The sequence below is a fragment of the Rhinolophus ferrumequinum genome, chromosome 26 (genome assembly GCF_004115265.2).
Source record: "Rhinolophus ferrumequinum isolate MPI-CBG mRhiFer1 chromosome 26, mRhiFer1_v1.p, whole genome shotgun sequence".
NCBI lineage: Eukaryota > Metazoa > Chordata > Mammalia > Chiroptera > Rhinolophidae > Rhinolophus > Rhinolophus ferrumequinum.
Window position 1 is genome coordinate 15,694,322 of NC_046309.1, and position 20,895 is coordinate 15,715,216.

Below are 20,895 nucleotides of genomic sequence, written 5' to 3' on the forward strand. Positions count from 1 at the left end.
GTTCGGGACCCGGACGAGGGAAGGTAGGGGTCGTGGCGTTCCCCGGGAATGCCGGGGCGATTTCGCCATGTTCGCGTTGCGAAGAGCACTTTTCCCCCCTTTGAGGTGGCTAGATGCCACATGGCTCCTCCGGAGCTGCTGCCGGGTTGAGAGTTTTTTTTTTTTTTTTCTCAATGTCCGCATTCCAGCTAATGTTGCGCAGATAAAATTCAAACTTGAGGTAAACAGAGAGGAGGAGGAGGGGAGCGAGGGGGGAGACTGTTTCCATTTAGAGATCCCACCTCTTCACTTCGCGGAGATCCACGTCCCCAACCTAGGACAGCACTCGCTCCTTTCTCCCACCTACCCTACCTTTGCTGCCGACCAGAAGTAAGGAGGTGGCGGCGCGCGCGGGGGGGGGGCTGTTTATGGAGGACGCGTCTTCTGGGCTCTCCAAGGGAAAAACACCCCTGGCACTCGAGCCTCTGCCTACTCTCTCTTTTCGCCGGGAGGGACGTAGGATGCCTTGGTTTGCTCAGGAGCCTGGGGGCGGGAGGACAGCGCTCCCGGGCTGGGCGAGAGGGCGCCTGTCCCCTCTCACTCCCTCTTAGTTTAGGGTATCGGAAAGTGTCGCTCCCACGGTACCCAGGCGCGGGCTCCAGAAGGCGGGCTGGGTGGGTCTCCAGGTGTCCAGAGGGCAGGTGACGTAGCAGGTGTGTGGTGGGCATTTCTATTTGTAAGTTGCATTGGGTGGGACGACGTGGTCCGGGAGTCTCAAGGCGAGTGGATGGGCAGAGCTATCTCTCGGTTTTTTTTTTTTTTTTTTTTTTTTTTTGGCGAATTACGGAAAAAATTCAAGACGTTACCCACCCCCACCCCCGTTTAAAGATCTGATTCAGTTCGAAGCTACGCTGAAGGGTGAGTGGGGATGTTTAAGGGTGAGGGTGAGCTCCGTCCGGTAGAAAGCTAGGCTTCTGACAGCTTGGAACTATGCTCCCACCCCCAGCCCCGGCAGGAGAGGTGGTGGGCTGGGTGGTGCGAGAGGGGTGACGGCCCACCGGGTGGCAGCAGACTCAGGGTCCCTAAGTGCGCGAGGGTCCGCAGCCCTTGTCGCGGGGGAGTGCCGCGGCAGGTAGGAGGCGGCCACGTGAGGGTGGTCTGCAGAAGCCCTGGAGCTGAGAGAGCGTGAAGTGCGTAGCAAGAGTCGTGACGGGGCTGATACGAAGCCGCGTGGGCGGTGGGCCAAGGAGGAGCGGAGACTCGCACGGGCGCGACCCTAGAGCGGTGGCGACGGTTTTATTCCGAGCAGCGAGCGTCTCTGCCGCGGGTGGGTGCGCGCTCCAGGACCGCCTCCTGGGAGACCGTTTCCGGGCGGGGTCCCCGGCCAGGAGCGAGGGCTGTAAACAGGGTGGCGCCCTCTGCCCTCCCGGCCCCAGCCGGCCGGGGCGCGCGGCCCGCGGCGGCCTAGGCGCGGCCGCGGCGCTGGGCAGTGCCGGCGGGGGCGCGCCTGCTCCCCGCCGCCCCCGCTCCCCGCCAGCCCCGCGCGCCCCCGCTGCCGCCCGGCCTCTTCTGTTTTTGTTTTGATGGAGCCCGCGTGCAGCTGGCGCGTGTCGAGTCACGTGCCGTGGGCGCGAGGGGGCTGGGGCGCGGGAGGAGGGCGCGGTGACGCACGCGTCCCGAGGGCCAGGCCCCCTAGGCGAGCTGCGGGGGAAGGGGCGAGGGGGCTTGTGCCTGAAACACACCGGGATCGCGTCAGGAGTCGGGCTGCATCTAGTGGAGCTCGTGGGAGTTGATCCTCCGTGCGCAGTATTCGGACGTGGGAGTAAATCCCACCGCACTGTTAGTTCGTTGGAACAGCATTTAGGCGAGCCTCGCTCGTCCCACCTTCAGGGCTGGACTGTACTAATTCGGTCAGAAATTAAACAGACTTTCCCAGCGTGTGTATGTATTTGTGGGCATAAGAGACCCATATGTGGTTCTTAATCCTGGCTACGTTATAAGCAACTGGAGAGCTTTAGAAAGAACTCCGATGTCCGGCCGGATCCCAGACCGATTGAACCCAAATCCAAACAGTGCTTGGACATAGTGTACTTAAAAAAAAAAATAAATCCTTTCCTATGTGTGTATTGTATACAGTGGGGGGTGAGAATTTACAGAGATAACCAGTTTGGTGGAATCAACAGTTGTGAAACCATCCTTCTTTGGGGACTAAATAGTAAAAATAGCAAAAATAATAGCACATACTGATCTGTCACTAGATGAGGTCCCTACATGCAGTCATCGTGGCTATGCAGACGTGGATATAAGAATGCGTACTTGAAACATTGTTTCCCCGCTTTACAGTTGGGAAGTTGAAGCTCAGGAGGGTGAGAATTGGTCAGTGACGTTCCCTGACTAGTGCCCAGGGAGGCTGACTCCATGCAGAACCGATGCTTTCAACCATTACATATGTTGCGTTGGAAATACACATTTACCTAAGGGCCCCATGTTTGTGTGAATAGGAGGAATTATATGTTCGCCTGCGGGCCAGCAAGTTTATATACATATATACCATGTTTCCCCGAAAATAAGACCTAGCTGGACCATCAGCTCTAATGCGTCTTTTGGGGCAAAAATTAATATAAGACCCAGTATTATATTACATTACATTATATTGTATAAGACCTGGTCTTATACTATAGTAAAATAATACTGGGTCTTATATGACTTTTTGCTCCAAAAGACGCATTAGAGCTGATGGTCCGGCTAGGACTTATTTTTTGGGAAACACGGTATATATGTATATAATAGGAGGTAAACATATAATTCTTCCTATTCACACAAACATGGGGCCCTTAGGTAAATGTGTATTTCCAATGCAACATATGTAATGGTTGAAAGCATCGTTTCTGCATGGAGTCAGCCTCCCTGGGCACTAGTCAGGGATCATCACTGACCAATTCTTATATAATATAAGACCGGGTCTTACGTAATGTAATGTAATGTAATATAATGTAACAGAATATAATATAATATAAGGTAATACCGGGTCTTATATTAATTTTTGCTCCAGAAGACGCGTTAGAGCTGATGGTCTGACTACGTCTTATTTTTGGGGAACACATTATGTATGTTTATCCGGAATGTTTTGCGTGCGTGTATTAAAAGGAGAACCCCTTACTTGGTGAATTTGTTAGGGCCTGTAGGCTGCTAACACTTTCAAGGAGTTTATTGTGAAGAGAAGAGAGAGGGGATCCTAGTAATTTGAAGAGAACAGATTCTTTGCAAGTGTTTGTGTCTTGAGACTTGATACCTATGTATAAAGTGAAGGGAAGAGTCCAGAAGATGCTGATATTTTCCAAGAATTTACATGAGCAGCCACGGAAGTCCTTTAGGGCGCTGGGCAGGATACAGTTTTGGTGGTCAGAGGATGGACGTGGCTGCCAGTACAAGGCAATGCGCAGCGTAGCAGAAATTCTGCCATGAAAATTTTGGAGGAAAACAACTACTACTGTGTTGTGCAGTATAGAAGTGTTGCTTCTACAGCCCCCTTCTCCCTTTGATTTATTGCATTTGTCTCCTGGTCAGATAAACTCTTAGTGGGAATATTTAGGTGTGTGTGTGGGGTAATCCATTTGTTTTGAAAATATGTTCATTGATACATTCTCTAAGGCTATTCCAAATAAAACTCACAGGAAACAGGTTTTTTTTTCCTGAAAACAAAGGGTTCCAATGAAAATGGTTGTGTTTTATTAAATATGTATTAAATACGTATTGCTAAATGGTACTGTGTCCCGAAGAAATGTCTTCCTGCTGATGATTGCCATCTCATATTGTTAGGTACGTGGCAGATGTGGGCATGTTACTTACCAGATTTTAGGGGTTGGTTTTCACGTTGCTTGCAGTGTTGGTGAGGAAAGTTTACAGACCTACGAGGGAAGCCTGACATAAACGTGAGTAGTGTCATGTTGGCATCTGGCATGGAAATAGCTCTCTAGTCTCATCCCCACCCCTGTTGACCACCAAAGAAGACACTTTTCTCCAGCATTGCCAAACCACTTGTGGTTCCTTTGCCCAGCTCTGCCTAGGTTGCTCTTCTGCTTCTTGGGTCCCTCCTTCAGGAAATTTCCCCCGTTTCTCCTCAGGACACCTTTTGAAAACACCCTGTCACCTCTGTGTCTGGTACGTACTTGCCTTGCTGCATTTATCACATTGATCATACTGTTTTTGTTTACAAGTTGGACACTCCCTCCTAAATGCAGCTCATCAAAGATGGGAATGGTGATTCTTCACTGTGTGTTACTGGCACACAGTAGGCATTTAAATTTATTGCGTCGGTCCGAATTGAATTGGAGTTGCATGATTTGTGTTGGTGTTTTCCTGGGTCACCGATCATCATTCTTAACTGGGCTCACTCTCCTCCTCTGCTGCTAGCCCCTAGACTAAGATACGTCGTTGCCCAGAGAACACAAAATACTACCGGCACATTCTCATAACAGGAATAGGGAGGATGGGGCAAAATGTGGTGTTTTTCCCTCCTTTCCCAGTTTTATTCTCAATTGGCCGGTTGGCCGGCATGAATTTTCTTGGTTGCTCATGCACCCTGGGAGATGCTCCACATTTCCCACTTTTCAATTCTACTTAGGAAGGAAGAAATGGCACTGCGTTACCGAAGGACAGACATAATTTTATGTGCCACCTCTGAGTACAGGTGCTTCATCATATTTCATTACACTGTAACTTGCACATTTACTGTTACCAGACGCATGGGTAGCGCAGCCCTGTCCTGGAGAGCTTTCTGAGATGACAGGACAATGATAGTCATGATATGTTTTTAATGACTTAGAAGTGATCGTCACTATCCACTTGAGGCCACTGAACACTTGAAGGGCTCCTGCTGCGACATAGGGACGGAATTTCTAATTGATTTCCCTGCAAACAGCCACAAGTGGGTAGTGGCTGTTGTATTAAACAGCACAGTTATAAAGGATATGCTGATATTTAAGCCCAGGATTTGGCAGGGAAACACGTAGGCTAAGGTATTCTGCTCTTAAAAGAAAACTATGGATTCGTTTTCCAGGGCTTACCACTGTGCTTCCCGTTCATTGATTATAAGGTGTTTACCAGGTGCTACTTTAGACCTATGTGAGACCTTCCTGTCGTAGAGCATTTGTCTGTGTGTCCTGGGAGCTTTCCATGTAGTTCCTGTGGTCTCCCTTTCTTAGGAGCAGAGTGGACGGATTATGAGTAATTACGATTGTGAGTAATTATTTACCAATCAGATGGATTTGAGCCGTGGGCGTATAAACTAAATGGAAGTCTGTCCCATAAGCGAATCGGTATTTCTCTTAAGATGTCTTGTGAAAAGCAGGCATTGTGTTTGTCTTGCTGGTGGTTATATCCTCAGTGCTTCACGTAGTGCCTGGCACGTAGTGAGTGCTCATCAATATTTGTTGAGGGAACGGTGTTCAAATAGTTGAACCCCTCTAATTTAGCTTCCGAGGGTCTATTGTGGAGCTGAGAAGGAGGCCAGGTCTGAGGAACTATGCTGAATTGACAGTTCTTCCAAGGAGCGCAACCTTGCCAGAGGAATTACTGTTAACTCAGTGACTGATTTCTTTCCTAGTAGATATGTAGCAGGAATTGGTACCCTTATTGGATGACGGATTGAAAAATCAAGTCACAAGAAGATTTGGTGCTCAGGTCACACGAGAACGTTGGAAGTGTAAATCAGACGGAGTAGTTGTTTCTGTTGCCTCGTGCCTTGTCCATGGTTCGTCTTCAGAGAAGTAAAATCAGACACTGATCTATGTTAGAAAATTTGGTTTGTAAAATCGAAGTTAATTATATATGTATATATAGATGAAGTCAGAAAAGAGGACTGAAAATATCTCTAATAGGGCATGACACTGAAACAACAGCCTTGGTATGAAAAACAGGAATGGAAACATTTATTTCTTAAACCTCTAAATCTCGGCCTGCGGTAATCTTAACACCCAAGTTACAAACATCTCAAGGGGGACATTTGAAACGTAAATAGGAACAGATGTTTAGTCGTGCAGATAACCACTACTCGACTGAAATATTTATATGAAAAGGTATGATATACATCAAACATCTGTTAAGAACGAGAGCCCTAAGGCCGAAAATTGTAGATTTCATTTCATGTGGTACATGAAATGTATTGGTGTATTGGCTGTATTGGTGGGTTGATGACACAGCCCAATCTGTGGTCTAGACCGTGTAGGAGATGATATGTAGTCTGCTTGTAGTGTTGTACATCAGGCTCACGTATGTGGCTGGATTACAGGCCTGGCCTTGTTCTTTGAACAAGGCCTCGCCTCGTTCCTTAGCTTCCTGTCATTCCGTCACTATTGTGTTTCACAAATGAAAACTAATTTTATACGAGAGTAAGTGAAACATAAATGAAAATATAAATCTGTTGTTTTCATCCAAAAAAAACATAACAGATAAAATGTGAAGTTCTTTGGAGGGTGAAAGGAGCTGTTACTTTCTCTTTTAACAATTTCTGGCCTCTCAGTCCTCTATGAGATGGCTCTTCACACACCTTTGGTAGGAACCTCTTTGGTGGGAGTAGGGGAGCCAAACGACCAGCCATGCATCTCATATGTTAACGGCTGGTGCCCTCAACACTGAACCAAAACACAACTAGGACAAGTTATAACTCTAACTACCATCAGCAACGAAAGTTAACCCAACCAACCAAACAAATAAAAAGGCCTGTGAGGTTCGAGTTGTTGCTTTTGTGGAAAGGTTAGTAATACGAAGTCTCTTTTTAGGTATCAAATGTAAATTACTCAGGACAAAAATTTTGTATCTGTCTGTCTGTCTAGCTATATAGCAATGATATAAGAATCCACATTGCACTAGATCAAGATGTATTTGTTCTGTAAGATCCTGTTGAGCTCTTTGGATTCAGGCTTATGGTTTAAGAGTCATTTTAAAAGTTTATTGAGAACTGTGTCTCTGTGACCTGGGTCACTAATTTGTATAAGAATTGAAGGAAGTTACTGGCTCCGTATCTTTCTCATCAGTGGAGGGGTTGGATTGGCTCAGTGGTTCTCAAACTCTAGTTTCTGACTCAGTAGGTCTAGCGAGGGACTAATAACCTGCGTTTCTTACAAGTTCCCAGGGGATGCTGATCTTGCTGGCCGGAGGACTGCGTTTTGAGGCCCAGTAGATTAAATACCTCTTCTCAAATTCTGTGATTCTGTGCCTGTTCCCCAGCCCCCTGTTCAAGTTGCAGCACCTGTCCTTTGATTTCTGCAATGTTATGTCATTTAGAGATTGCCATATGGCAGAGTGAGTTTTAAAGCTTTGAAATGGGTTCATTAATTTTATTTTGAGAGTGTCTTCAGAATTCCATATGTTCTGCAATCCTTTGGATCTGTTAAAACTCAGATTTTGGTATTCTTTCCCAGGAGCAGAAGTTAAAATATGCTGAAATATTTCTGATGTGATTAAATGACAAAACTATTTGCTGTTCCTTAAACCTAAATGGTGTATCAAATCTAACCAAGTGCCTCTTAATGTAGAGCTACATGGGGCAGCTGGATGGGGTAGTTGTGGGCTCACTAACTAAAATGGTTTATGAGACATAGTTCTCTTCCTAGTTAAAACTATGGGTTGGGGTCTGTAGAGGCTCTGGACGTCCTCTGAAGATAACTGCCTCCTAGAAGAGTCACGGTTGCAGGAAGGAGGTGCCTGCCAGGGGATGAAGAGTAAGTCGGCACTCCTATTTCGAGGACCCTGGGAACAGTGGAGGTTCTGCAGTTTCTAAAGGAAAGAACTCGGGGGCTGGAATCTGGTGGGAAGGAGGTGGATATACTAAGAGACGTCTTAAAGCCACACTGTTCTTATCCAGAGTACATGTTTGCTGGGGCAGTGGAGGTGGGGTAGACGTGGGGAGGGGTTCATGGAGACGCCAAGGCATTTGAACAGGTGGTGCTCTGGAAGCATTCCACTTTTAAAGCAGACTCCTAGGTGCCCAGAGTCAGGTGGACTCAAGGTTTGACAGCATGTTCTAATGCGAATGAATTTATTGGAGAAAATAGAATAGTGAGATGTGCGTTTGGGGGAAGATAATCTTATCTAAGAGAAAATAAATAAAAAAGAAATAGGTGAGAAGTAGGGAATGGGAGAGTAAAAATGAAAGGTTTTAAGTTTTTAAATGTTTTAAAACTTTGTGTATGTTAAGACTAGGCTAGCTAATAGCACAAGCGTCTTTGTGAGAAAATAAATTAGTGAGTTTTCCTTTCCATTTCCAGTAAATACTTCAAAATATCACCAGATACTGTTGTTTGACTTACATGTTTAAATCGAATGCCTGGATGGCATACACAGCGCTTATTTATGGGTGTGTTTTATGGATTAGGAAACATTTGTGTAGCACAGGCCACGAGATCTCACTGCTTTTCACAATCTATTAAGTTTTAATTTTATCTTGAAATCCTCTTTATTTTCTAACTGCTTTTGTAAAATGGTTGAACCTTAAATCTTAGAGTTGATTTAGCATCTGTATAACTGATTTTAGACTATATGTTTCATGGATACGGCTTTAGATTTTGAGCTACTGTTTATTCTTTGAAAAGAACTACATGTGATTTGCTACGCAGATCTACAGTCGTTTGTTGACTCCAATATCTGTGGCCTAATCTTTGTAACAAAACCTGTGAAACTGTTTGGAATTCTTTAGACTTGACAGTTTGAGGACGGGGTAGGGAGTCTGTATGACGGCAGTGCTGGGGACGGATGTCCCATGGGCCAGCTTTCACTGAGCAGCCAGCCAGAGGGATGGAGGTTTGCTGTGTGATCCCCTCCCCGTCATCTTTCTTGGAATTTGCCCACCTCCCCCAATCCAGGGCCTTTTGACAGCCTCCTATGTGTTAGAGAGTGAAGACACTTAATAGTTTTCTTGTGTATAATCACACTAGCACTTGGCAACATCTGTCTTTGCCCTCCTACGTCTCTTGAGGGTCCTTTCTTCCAACTTCTGACATTTCTGTTTCTCTCGCAGCCAGGCGTTTGGCTTCTGGTTGGCCAAACCTCCCTGTGGATTTCCTCTATGGTCCTACCTCTGCATTTTCCTGTTCTTCCTTTCCTGTTAAGTTCTCTTTCGGTGCTGTGGCTGATCTTACTTAGTTTGGTGGAAAGAGTATTGAGGTCGAGTAGTGTTGAGCAAAATGATCAGTGTCTACCTGCCTCTTTGGATGCCGTGCTAGGTGCTTTACTTTCTCCCCACTGGATTCCAGTTCCCACTTGGGAGACTGTCCCAGTCTGTGTCAGAGGCAGCTCGTCTGTAAAATGAGGGGTTAGTGGAGTGAGGTGTTTCTGGCCCTAAAGGGCTATGATTGGGTTTATTTACATCATGGCGTGATTGTAAACCCTCACCAGGAGCATTCTAGCTGTTTGAAAGACACCTGGTAAGTAAACTGGTCTCAGGGTAGAGGGGTGCTTGAACCCCTCATCTTTCTTGGAATTTGCCCACCTCCCCCAATCCAGGGCCTTTTGACAGCCTCCTGTGTGTTAGAGAGTGAAGATACTTAATAGTTTTCTTGTGTATAATCACGCTAGCACTTGGCAACATCTGTCTTTGCCTTCCCACGTCTCTTGAGGGTCCTTTCTTCCAACTTCTGACATTTCTGTTTCTCTCGCAGCCAGGCATGAGATCAAGGACTCCGTAATGAAACTGTCAGCAGTGTAGCTGGCCCGCTTTCTCCTTCAGGAATTAGGAACAGGTCTCAAGGGCACTCCTCTCCATACTTGTGCTGTTTACATCCAAAGACCCCAGAATTGAACCTGAGCACTCCACTTGGGAAAAGTTGTTGACCCTGATTCGGAGATTCTGTTGCTTCTCATCTCCGTGACGGAACAGCTGGGCTTCTGGAGACATCCTTTTGTGGATGGTATTTAGACAACTAGGGGAGTTTCTGGGAACGTGCTTTAATACTTCTGTAAATTCTTAAACAACTCATAAAAAAATGCTACCTCAGGTCTTTGTCTTGAAGAAGAATTGTACATGGCCTGTGACCTTGAGTTCTTGTTTCCTATTTCTAGGGGAATTTTTGTTATGTTCACAGTTACACCAAGCTACTTATCTGTTCATTGTCAAGGTCACTGGCAATTGTTTTGCTTTCTGTCTTTATTATTGATATAACATGCATTCTTGCCCATATTGGCCATTTTACAAAAATCTGTGATTATCTTTTTTTGTTTCTTTATGTTTCCAGAGAGATTACATATTCCTTCATCTTTTCCTATTTTTTAGCTTTTCAAAATTGTATAAAACCTACTTTTTATAGACTGTATCCCAAAAGACTTTGTGATGACTCTTCAGTTTTTAGTGATTATTGCCTGAAAATGCAGGTACTTGACAGCAACAAGTGAAAAGTATTTTTAAATAAAACGCCATTCATAGCCTTTCTTTGGATTTTATCTTTGAAATCTGTGGTCTGTTTTGTGCCTTGTAGCTAGTTTGTGAAAGGTTGCTGTGTTTGCAGGCTTCTCTTATTTTCATGGAAAAATATGTCAAAATCCTCCTTTTCTTCCACTTTTGAAGGGTTTGAAATTAAGATTCCTTCTGCTACTAATTTAATTCTTCTGACAAGGCACACAGGAGTTTGCTCTTTGCCATCTGTCTTTGTCAGTTTGTCACCAGTTTGGGACAAGGACGTCCTAGGCTTAATGAATCAACACCCTATTATTTAGTCATCTCATGTCATGTGCAGAATATTTTTTCAATAATAGAAGATAATTTGAGATTGTAAACAACAGAAATATCCCAACAAAAGACTTGCTCAAAGAAGATTTTTTAAATGAGTATCCACATAATAGCTGAAGAGCATTTGCTCTTGTGTGGGGGACGTGATGGTGGCATGATATCTTGGGCTCGTTCTGTGTCCGATGGTCCCAGCCCCTCGACTGAGGAAGGACACCCCATGGGTGATGCACTGGCACCCCAAGAGTCTGACTGGAAATGCCTTCTTCTGACTTTGTTGTTTTTGGAGAGCACTGAATTGCAATTGTATAAGTATACGTATTACTTGCTAAAACATCTTTTTGGATAGTTGTGTTTTTGTGGAGTGAAGAGATCTGAGCTTTGGGAAGATTACTCATGAGGAACATGTCAGATTTTGGACATGCCAGGTAAACAGTCTAGTGTAGTTTGGATTGTAGCTTTTTCTCTATTAACTTCTAACACATTGGATCCCCCCGTCCTCGACAGGGAGTCTTAGTAGCAGGCACAAGTAAACATGTCTTCTCTGGGCAAATTTTCTGTCTGAAACTAAACAAAAGAAAACAAACAAAAGCACTTGAAGGTGTCTGGAGTCTTTCTGAAATGATTGTGGGATGCTAGCACTCACCGTGCCCCTAGGATGCTGACAAACCATTTTTGGCCATTCCTCTCCTCATTTATTCTTTTCTTTCCTTGTTGTTTATCTCTCAATTGCCTTCCTTTTTGGGTTCTTTTCTCTTTCTTCTATTGTTTTTCCTTCCCCTTTTGCTTTTTCTTCATTCCTGTTGTGGATAGCCTTGTAACATTCTACAGTTACCCCAGACATCTTTTTAGCTTGAATAATGGCAGACCAGAGCTAAAGACAAGTTTTATTTTGCTATACTATTTAAGGTTATACCGTGTGTTTCCCCGAAAATAAGACCTAGCCGGACAATCAGCTCTAATGCGTCTTTTGGAGCAAAAATTAATATAAGACCTGGTCTTATTTTCTTATATTAATTTTTGCTCCAAATGACGCATTAGAGCTGATTGTCCGGCTAGGTCTTATTTTCGGGGAAACACAGGAAGTAGTCCGTAAAATTCCATGCTGGTGCAAAATATTTCTAAAGAGTTTAATACGTTTCTATGGCATACTCCATGTTGAATGGAAAATATATATGACATGTAGAACTTCCAAACTCTTTGGTATATTTAAATAGGCATTCACATAGGTTTCAGATTGAAGCTTAAAATTTGTGCTAAAGGACATTCTGCCAAAATTTAGGTAATAGTAATCATATAGATGCTGAGTTTCAGGATTCTTTCTGCTTATCAAATTTTTGGTAAGCAAAGATGTTTGGGTTAAAATGTCTTTAAATTGCTTAAACTATAACCAAGCTTGGTATAAAGAATGTGACAACATCAAATTTGTTTTAAATACCCACCTATTAACTTATGCCACTATCAAAGATCAGAGTATATTCTGGCTCTTAGAGGCTTCAGAGCTAGTTTAATCCAATTTAAATTTATAGATGAGACAATTTACTTAATTTTACACACCTGGTTAGTGGCAGCGTTGACAGCAATTAGGTCACCTGCTTCCCTAGCCACTCTGCTTCCTTTGGGACAGAAAGTTAAGTTTATGAAATTTAGAGGTAAAATGGGCAGAGAAGCCTCAGAAGCGTATGTGAGTTCTAAACCTGCTTGATCTTATTAGTTATGAGATGTTGGACTAGGTGTTTAACCTCTCTGGATCTCAGTTTTGGGGGGACGGGGGGGTAGGGTTTGAATTTGAAGGTCCCTTCCAAGTCTGTGACTTGTACTCAGGAGAGAAAATTGAAAAAGACTTAGGTTCTTCCTCTAGTACATTTGTGCAGTTTCGATTTGTGTCTTATTTCAAGTTGATATCATTTCTATTTTTAGAAGTATCGCTCGTATTTTTTGTTAGTGAATCAACTTTTCCAATGTGCAATGTCATTAGATCCAGGTGGTTGTCACATGATTGTTTCCTTAGTATGCAGTGTCTCTAACATCTTCTCGGTTAACTAAAGCAAACCCACACTCAGAGGCAGGTCTCCCCCTTAGTTTCAGACCAGGGGAAAGGTACCGTGAAGGAATATTCCATAGACAGGTAATGGTGAGGTGCTTTTTTCACATTGTTTACAGTTTATTATAATGTTCAAGAGTCATGCCGTACAAAGAAAAGTATAAGAGAATCTGGCCATTTCAACTTCTACAGTTGCTTCATTTGGGATTGTGGAACAGGTTTTTCCGTTCTCAGTTGGCTAATCTGTCATCATTTGTGTCAGGGAGAAGACAGTTGTGGCAATCTGGAAGGATAAGAAAGATGAAAGTTTTGGAGAAAAGGCTGAGGAGCCTGGAGCTGCAGTTCTAAGGAGGCTGGAACAGTGAGCTTTGGGATCTTCCCTTTACTGCTCAAGAGCGGTCCCCATGACCTTTGCTTGGAAAAACCCATTCTTTCAGTGCAATTCTTTGAACACTTATTGTGTGCATCACATTGAGTTGGGTGTGGTGGGAATTACAAAATAATTACTCATCAAGAGCTTCTTCCTCTGAATATTTATAGTGTCTGGCTGGATTTCCATACCTAGGCCGCAAAATGGTGAGGTACCATAAATCTGACCCCAAAGAGGGTCTAGACAAGGAGAAAGAAGGGAGAGGGACTGAAGCAGCAGGGAAAGACCCCAAGGAACCATGAAATTTGAGTGGTTTGAAGGACCAATGGTTAAGAATAACTAAAGAACTCATTTTAATTTTCTTTTGGGAGAGTGCCAAATATGTGGTTGAGTTAGGTTAGGACACAGGTTTGGGAGTAGGGAAATGACCGTTGTATGTTTGAAGGTGACAAATGAGGGGATTCTTTGGAAGGACCAGAACCTTTTTACCCTACCTTTTTGTTTTGAAAATGTCAAATTTTTAGAAAAACAGTACTCTAAACACTTTATGCCCTTTCTCTAGATTAATCAGTTGTTAACTTTTTGCCATACTTACCCATATGCTCTGTGTATATGTGTGTTTTGAATCAAGTGTGGCATGTATATTTGTACTACTTTGCTTAACCACTTGAATATAAGTTGCAGAAACCATGACATTTCACCTCTATAAACACCTGCTAAAAGGGACTTTTATCAGTGTAACCGTGATATAGTTATCACACCCAACAAGTTTAGCATTGATATAATAACGTGGCCGAATGTAGAGAAAGTGTTTAAATTTAGAGGTGGAATGTGTATTTAATTTTCTTTTTTAGAATCAGGCAGACTTGTCCGGCACAAGTCTGAATGACTGTATTGAATGAATTAGTGGAACAAGAGACCAGAGCCACAGAAACTGTTTTTTACATATTTAAAAAGTTATATATAGCCATAAAAATAGAAAGAGGAAGGTCATTATGTTCTGATATGCTGTATTCTTGAAGATACAATTTTAAGTAACAACAAGGCATTAAAGAGTGTAAACAAGAGAATTTATAAACAGTTGTGTGTATATACATATATATTATACATATAGAGTATATAGAGATATAATATGTTTATATATATACATACATATATTGATATAGAGGTAGACAGGTATTTCTCTGGAAGGATGAAAAAATGAACTAAACATTTCCTGCCTTTAAGAGAAGGAAGTAGGTAGCTGGAGGACATGAAGACTTTTCTCTGAATACCCTTTTATACTTTTTTGAATTTTGGACTATTTGAATATATTACTTATTCAAAAATAAATAGTAAATAACCAAGCATAGATTTAGTATCATATCATTAGCTTTGTAGCATGTAAGATAATAACTTCTGTTGATGTCCTAAAGAATTTGGAGAATTGGACCTGAAGCAAAGAAGGTGGAGGGAAATTTTTGTCTTTTCAATTTTGAAGGGAAGTTTGCTTTTTGTGCCACTTAATAAAAAAAGATGTTCATGATATAAGATGGTATTTTTTTCAGGAGCTGCTAGTATGTCTAGGAGGGACTTGGGGATGTGATATCCAGTGAGTCGGGGAATTTCACAAAGGAAGATGGAGTATGAGTTTGTATATTCTGTATTCCTCTTGGAGTAAAGGATAATTTTTTCCTCTAAGAAGAGAAATTTGTAGTTGTTTCAGTAGAAAAGGAAGATGGTAAATGGGATTCAGAATTTACATTGCGTGTGTATTCATACTGCTTTTGATGATAAAAAATGATAAGTAATTTTAAAACCTGCTAAGAAAAAATGAGTATTTAGGATTAATTTCTGGCTATTTTCTTCATATTTTCCAAAGACAGATTCTTGGATTTTACTGATGATGACATGAAAGTTAATAGAAAACCTTACTGAGTAAATACTAGAAATCCATGTTACTAGTAAATTACTTTCATTGGATAGCCATTTTATTATTTCATGTGATAGCTTTTATGTAATTATATGGTGAACCTGTGTGGTATTTATCCTTAAAAATTGCTATTTTGCAGTGTTTTGAAGTATATTGCATGAAAGTTTAAAATTAATTTCCAAGTTAACTCAGCCACAGTTTATTTTCTGGTTTTGTATGATTAACACAAAGTTATTGATTGGTACTTAGTGCCCTTTCTCTTGAAGGCCAGTGTTTATTAATCAGTGAGTGCTGAATTGCTCCCAGTGTCGTATTAGGCATCCTGGAGTTAATAGAGACAGATGGTCTGCCCTTGATAGATGCTTCTAGAAAGTTAACATTTCAACAGTGGTAGGTAAATTGCTGTCAGGGAGGGAAGCCTCTGATTGCCCAGGCAGGCCTTCTTCAGGAGGAAAGGAACCCTGCACTGTTTGATCAGGCATCTAGGGTGTGACTTCACAGGTGAAGAAATTTGATTTTATCAATTTACTCAGAGTTGATGGGGATTGTGAGACTGACCGAAGCTAACCAAGCTAAGCAAGCTTACAGGAGATTGAATATCCCACTGTGTTAATTTACAGTGGCAGATGTACTATGGCCAGCTGTAGACTTGTTGAAAGGATAACATATAGATAGTAGCTTCACTTGGTGAACATACGAATTAGGTGGGGGAAGAACTGGATCTTTTCGCTCGGTATTTCCATCAAGACATGGGAATTTGTTAGAGGACTTCTTTCGCTCCAGGGGCTATTCTGCGTAAAAAGCTGGGGACTAAAATCAGAGCATCTTTACTACAGAGTGTAGTGCTCCATAAACATGATGAATTCTTCTCCAGTTCCCTTTGTAATCGGTTATCAAAGGCCCCATTACCCTATGCCAGACATGTTACAGTCCAATGCAGAAATAACAGTAATAAGAATAAAGAGTGCTTACCATGTGCTGGGCGCTTTGCTAAGATGTTTTTCTTATTCCATTAATCCCCCAATAACCCTAGGGAATAAATACTATTATCATTTCCTGTGTATAGAAAGAGAAAAATCAAAGTTTAGGAAAGCTTAGGGCTTGGAGCCCAAGTTCAGAGCCAAGGGAACCTGACTGTAGAGAAGCTTCCCGGTGATAGAATTTCTTTTGCTCATGTCAGCTTCTTTCCAGTTGTGTTTTCCTTAGCATATAGCATGGTCATTTTGAGACACCTTATCTCTCAAATGAATACTTAGGAAATACAATTATTGTTAAACTATGTTAAGCACTAACTCTTAGGTAGTTTCTTTTTGAAGATTACTGATCTTATCTTTTATGATAATTCTGAATAATTTCATTTGGAGGATGGCCATTAAAAATTAAACAGTTGCTTAATATATGGTGATGGAAAGAGAACTGACTCTGGGTGGTGAACACACAATGAGAGATATAGATAATGTATTACAGAATTGTACACCTGAAATCTATGTAACTTTGCTAACAATTGTCACCCCCATAAACTTTAATTTAAATAAATAAATAAAAAGAAATAAGTCAGAAAAAGTCGAAAACCTTATGATTTCATTGATATGTGGTATATAAAATTGAAAGCAACAGAGGAACAAGACAAACAAATGAAGAAATAAAAACTCATAGACACAGTAGTTTAGTGGTTACCAGAGGATAAGGGGACAGGGGGTTGATAAGTGAGGGTAAAGGGGATCAAACATATGGTGATGAAAAGAGAACTGACTCTGGGTGGTGAACACACAATGTGAGATATAGGTGATGTATTACAGAATTGTACACCTGAAATCTATGTGACTTTACTGACAATTGTCACCCCAATAAACTTTAATTAAAAAAAATTAAACAGTTGCAAAAACACCTGAGGATAATGGAAAGAACTATTTTTTACTATTACCTATTAACATGTTTTCCCATGTACTTTATCATCCGTGCATATTTTCTTGCTCTGTATTTGTGTATGTATATGTGTATATATGTATACATTTTTTTCCTGAATCATTTGAAAGTGATATATATATATATATCATGGCCCTTTACCCCTAAATATTTGAGTGTGTATTTCCCAAGAATAGGGATATTTGCTTACATAATAGTTTCTACTTCATGAGTTTATATTGTTAAAATATTTTCATCTAATCTGCTATCTATATCTATCTTGCAGTTTTGTCAGTTGACCTAATAAAGTCCTTTATAACATTTTTTCCCCATGGAATGAGATCCAGGGTCATATATCACACTTAGTTGTCATATCTGATAATATCCTTTAATCTGAAATAGTTCCACAGTTTTTCTTTGTCTTTTATCAGATTAACATTTTTGAAGAATACTTTTCCTTTTTTTCTTTTTTTTTTGAGATTTTTATTAAAATATAATGTACATATTATATTAGTTTCAGGGGTACACCATAGTTCAACATTTATAGACCTACAGAAGTGATCACCATGATAAGTCCAGCAACCATCTGACATCATATTATGCTATCACAATATTATTGACTCTATTTCCTATGCTGTACATTACATCCCCATGACTTAACTGGTTTTATACCTGCAGATTTGGACCTTTTATTGCCCTTCACCTTCCTCCCCCCCTTTTTAATTTTTCAATGACAGTTGACATACAGTATTATTTTATATTCATTTCAGGTGTACAACATAGTGGTTAGACATTTATATAATTTAAGAAGTGATCCCCCTGACTAGTCTGGTACCCACGTCGCACCATACATCGTTATTACCATATTATTGACTATTTCCTGTGCTTTACTTTATTTACATCCCCACCACTTATTTTGTAGCCCAATTTGTACTTCTTAATCCCTTTACCTTTTTCACCCTTTCCCTCAATCCCCATCCCATCTATCACCCCGAAAAATCTAGTACCAATCTGACAATACACATAGTTATTACAATATTATTGACTATATTCTTTATGTTATACCCTACATCTCCATGACTACTGTGTAACAACCAATTTGTGCTTCTTAATCCCTTCCCTTTTTTTCACTCACACTCCCAACACCCCTCCCATCTGGCAACCATCAAAATGTTCTCTGTATCTATGAGTTTGTTTTGTTTATTTTGTTTTTCAGATTGCACATATAAGCAAAATCTCATTGCATCTGTCTTTCTCTGGCTGACATAGGTCACTCCTCACAGTACCTTCCATGTCCATCCATGCAACCACAGACGGCAAGAACCCATTCCCTTCTATAGCTGAGCAATATTCCATTGTATATATGTACCACCCCCTCTTTATCCATCATCTATCAGTGGACACTCAGGCTGCCTCCACATCTTGGCCATTGTAAACAAAGCTGCAGTGAACATATGGATACACACATCTCTAAGTAGTGTTTTGGGTTTCTTCAGATTAATACCCAGAAGTGGGATTACTGGATCCTTCTTTGTCTCGTTATAGCCTTTCTTTTAAAACCTATTTTATGTGGTGTAAGTATTGCTACTCTAGATTTTTTTGTTTGTTTGTTTCTATTTTCATGAAATATCTTTTTCCATCTCTTTCTTTTTCATCTCTCTGAGTGTGTGTGTGCGCGCGTGTGTGTGTGCCTTTCAATCTGAAGTGAGTCTCTTGTAGGCATCATGTATAAGGGTTTTGTTTTCTTATCCTTTCAGCCCTCCTGTGTCTTTTGAGTGGAGCATTTAATCCACTTACATTGAAAGTAATTGTTGATAGATATGTAGCTATTACCATTTGATTATTCATAATTTTTATCTTTTTTTTCCCTGTCTTAAAGAAGTTCCTCTAACATTCCTTGTAATAGTTTGGTGGTGATGAACTCCTTTAGCTTTTTTTTTTTTAATCTGGGAAGCTCTTTATCTGTCCTTTGATTTTAAATGATAGCCTTGCTGGGTAGAGTAGTCTTTGTTGTAGATCCTTGCTTTTCATCACTTTGAATATTTCCTGCCAATTCCTTCTGGTCTGCAAAGTTTCTATTGAGAAATCAGCAGACAATCTTACGGGAGCTCCCTTATAAGTTGCTAGTTGCCTTTCTTTTGTGGCTTTTAGGATTCTCTCTTTGTCTTTAGGCTTTGCCATTTTAATTATAATTTGTCTTGGCCTGGGCCTGTTGGGGTTCATCTTGTTTGGGACTCTCTGTGCTTCCTGGGCTTGTATGTCTATTTCCTTCACCAGGTTAGGAAAGTTTTCATCATAATTTCTTCAAATAGGTTCTCAATCCCTTGGTTTCTCTTTTCTCCTTCTGGTGCCCCTATGATATGAATGTTGTTACACTTGATGTTGCCCCAAAGGTCTCCTAAACTATCCTCATTTTTAAAAATTCTTTTTTCTTTTTGCTCTTTCGGTTGGGTGTTTTCTACTACCTTGTCTTCCAAATCTCTGATTCGATCCTGTACTTCCTCTAGTCTGCTGGTGATTCCTTCTAGTGCATTCTTCATTTCAGTTATTGTATTCTTCACTTCTGACTCGTTCTTTTTGTGGTTTCTATGCTTTTCTTATGCTTGCTATCTCTGTAGAAGTCCTCACTGAGTTCCTCGAGCATCCTTATAACCACTGTTTTGAACTTTGTGATACCGTGTTTCCCCAAATATAAGACCTAGCCAGACAATCAACTCTAATATGTCTTCTAGAGCAAAAATTAATGTTAAGACCCAGTCTTATATTCTATTACATTATATATGACCGGTCTTATATTATAGCAAAATAAGATTGGGTCTTATATTAATTTTTTCTCCAGAAGATGCATTAGAACTGATTGTCAGGCTAGGTCTTATTTTCGGGGAAACACAGTAGGTTGCTTGCCTCCATTTCATTTACTTGTTTTTCTGGAGTTTTCTCTTGTTCTTTCATTTGAGACATATTTGTTGGTTTCCTCATTTTCGCTGCCTCCTTGTGTTTGTTTCTATGTATTTGGTAGACCTGCTATGTCTCCCAGTCTTGGCCAGGTGGCCTTAGGTAGTAGGTGCCCTGTGGGACCCAGTGGTACAGTCTCCCTGGTCACCTGCTCTGGGTGCTCCAGGAGTGTCCTTTGTGTGGGTTGTGTGTACCTTCCTGTTATAGTTGAGCCTTGATTGCTATTGGCACATGAGTGGGTGGGATTGACCCTCAGGCTGATTGGCTGTGAGGTTTGTCTGTGTCCAAAGCTTATGGGCTACTGTGCAGGGGCCTCACCCCACTGAGTGGGATTCACCCCACTCACCCCAGTGGGCTCTGGTGCCTGTTGAGACTGCCCTTTGTGTGTGCCACTTGTGGGGCAAATTGCATGGTGCTCTGCTGTGGTCTGAAGCCGACCTCTAGGTATGTTGGTTATGGGACCTCTTGGGAGGGGCTCTGGTGCAGGCCCAGGTCACCCACTGCCTGTGAACAGCCAGGGACTACCTGATAGGATCTACAAAGCAATCGGAGGTTTTTCTCTGCCCGTGCTAACCCTGGAGGTGCATGGGAGAGGCCACACTGTGAACTGAGGATGGCTGCCACCAGTACCAGCCAGGCCTGAGGTAGCTCTGCAAAAAGCCAGGACACCCTGAGGCCTGCTGCCACCTGCTGGCTCCCTTAAGATTCAGCCACTGATAAAGCCTTGTGCAGTATCTGAGTTGGGTGAGGCAGGGTTTCAGAGAGTCACTAGAGTGGAAGAATTGTGGTCAACAGGTTAATGTAGATTCTGTTTTGTTGTCAGTGCTGAGCCTGGAGCTACTCAGCAAATCTCAGAGCACACTGAGGCCAGTGGCTGCCCACGTGGGGCCAGTGGCTGCCCACGTGAGGCCTGTGGGCTCCAAGAGTTTTCCAAGGAAGAGTGCAGTGTGGGTGGGGCTGGCTGCTCCAGAGAAAGTGCCTCTGGCATTGAAGGAGTTGGGTGGAGCAGGATC

At 41.9% G+C, this 20,895-nt stretch overlaps 1 long non-coding RNA gene across 1 annotated transcript in view; it reads left to right on the forward strand.

Moving 5' to 3' along the window:
• The window catches only part of LOC117018315 (uncharacterized), a 166,646-nt gene that overhangs the window by 2,364 nt on the left and 143,387 nt on the right, over nt 1–20,895 (forward strand). The window lies entirely within an intron of this gene.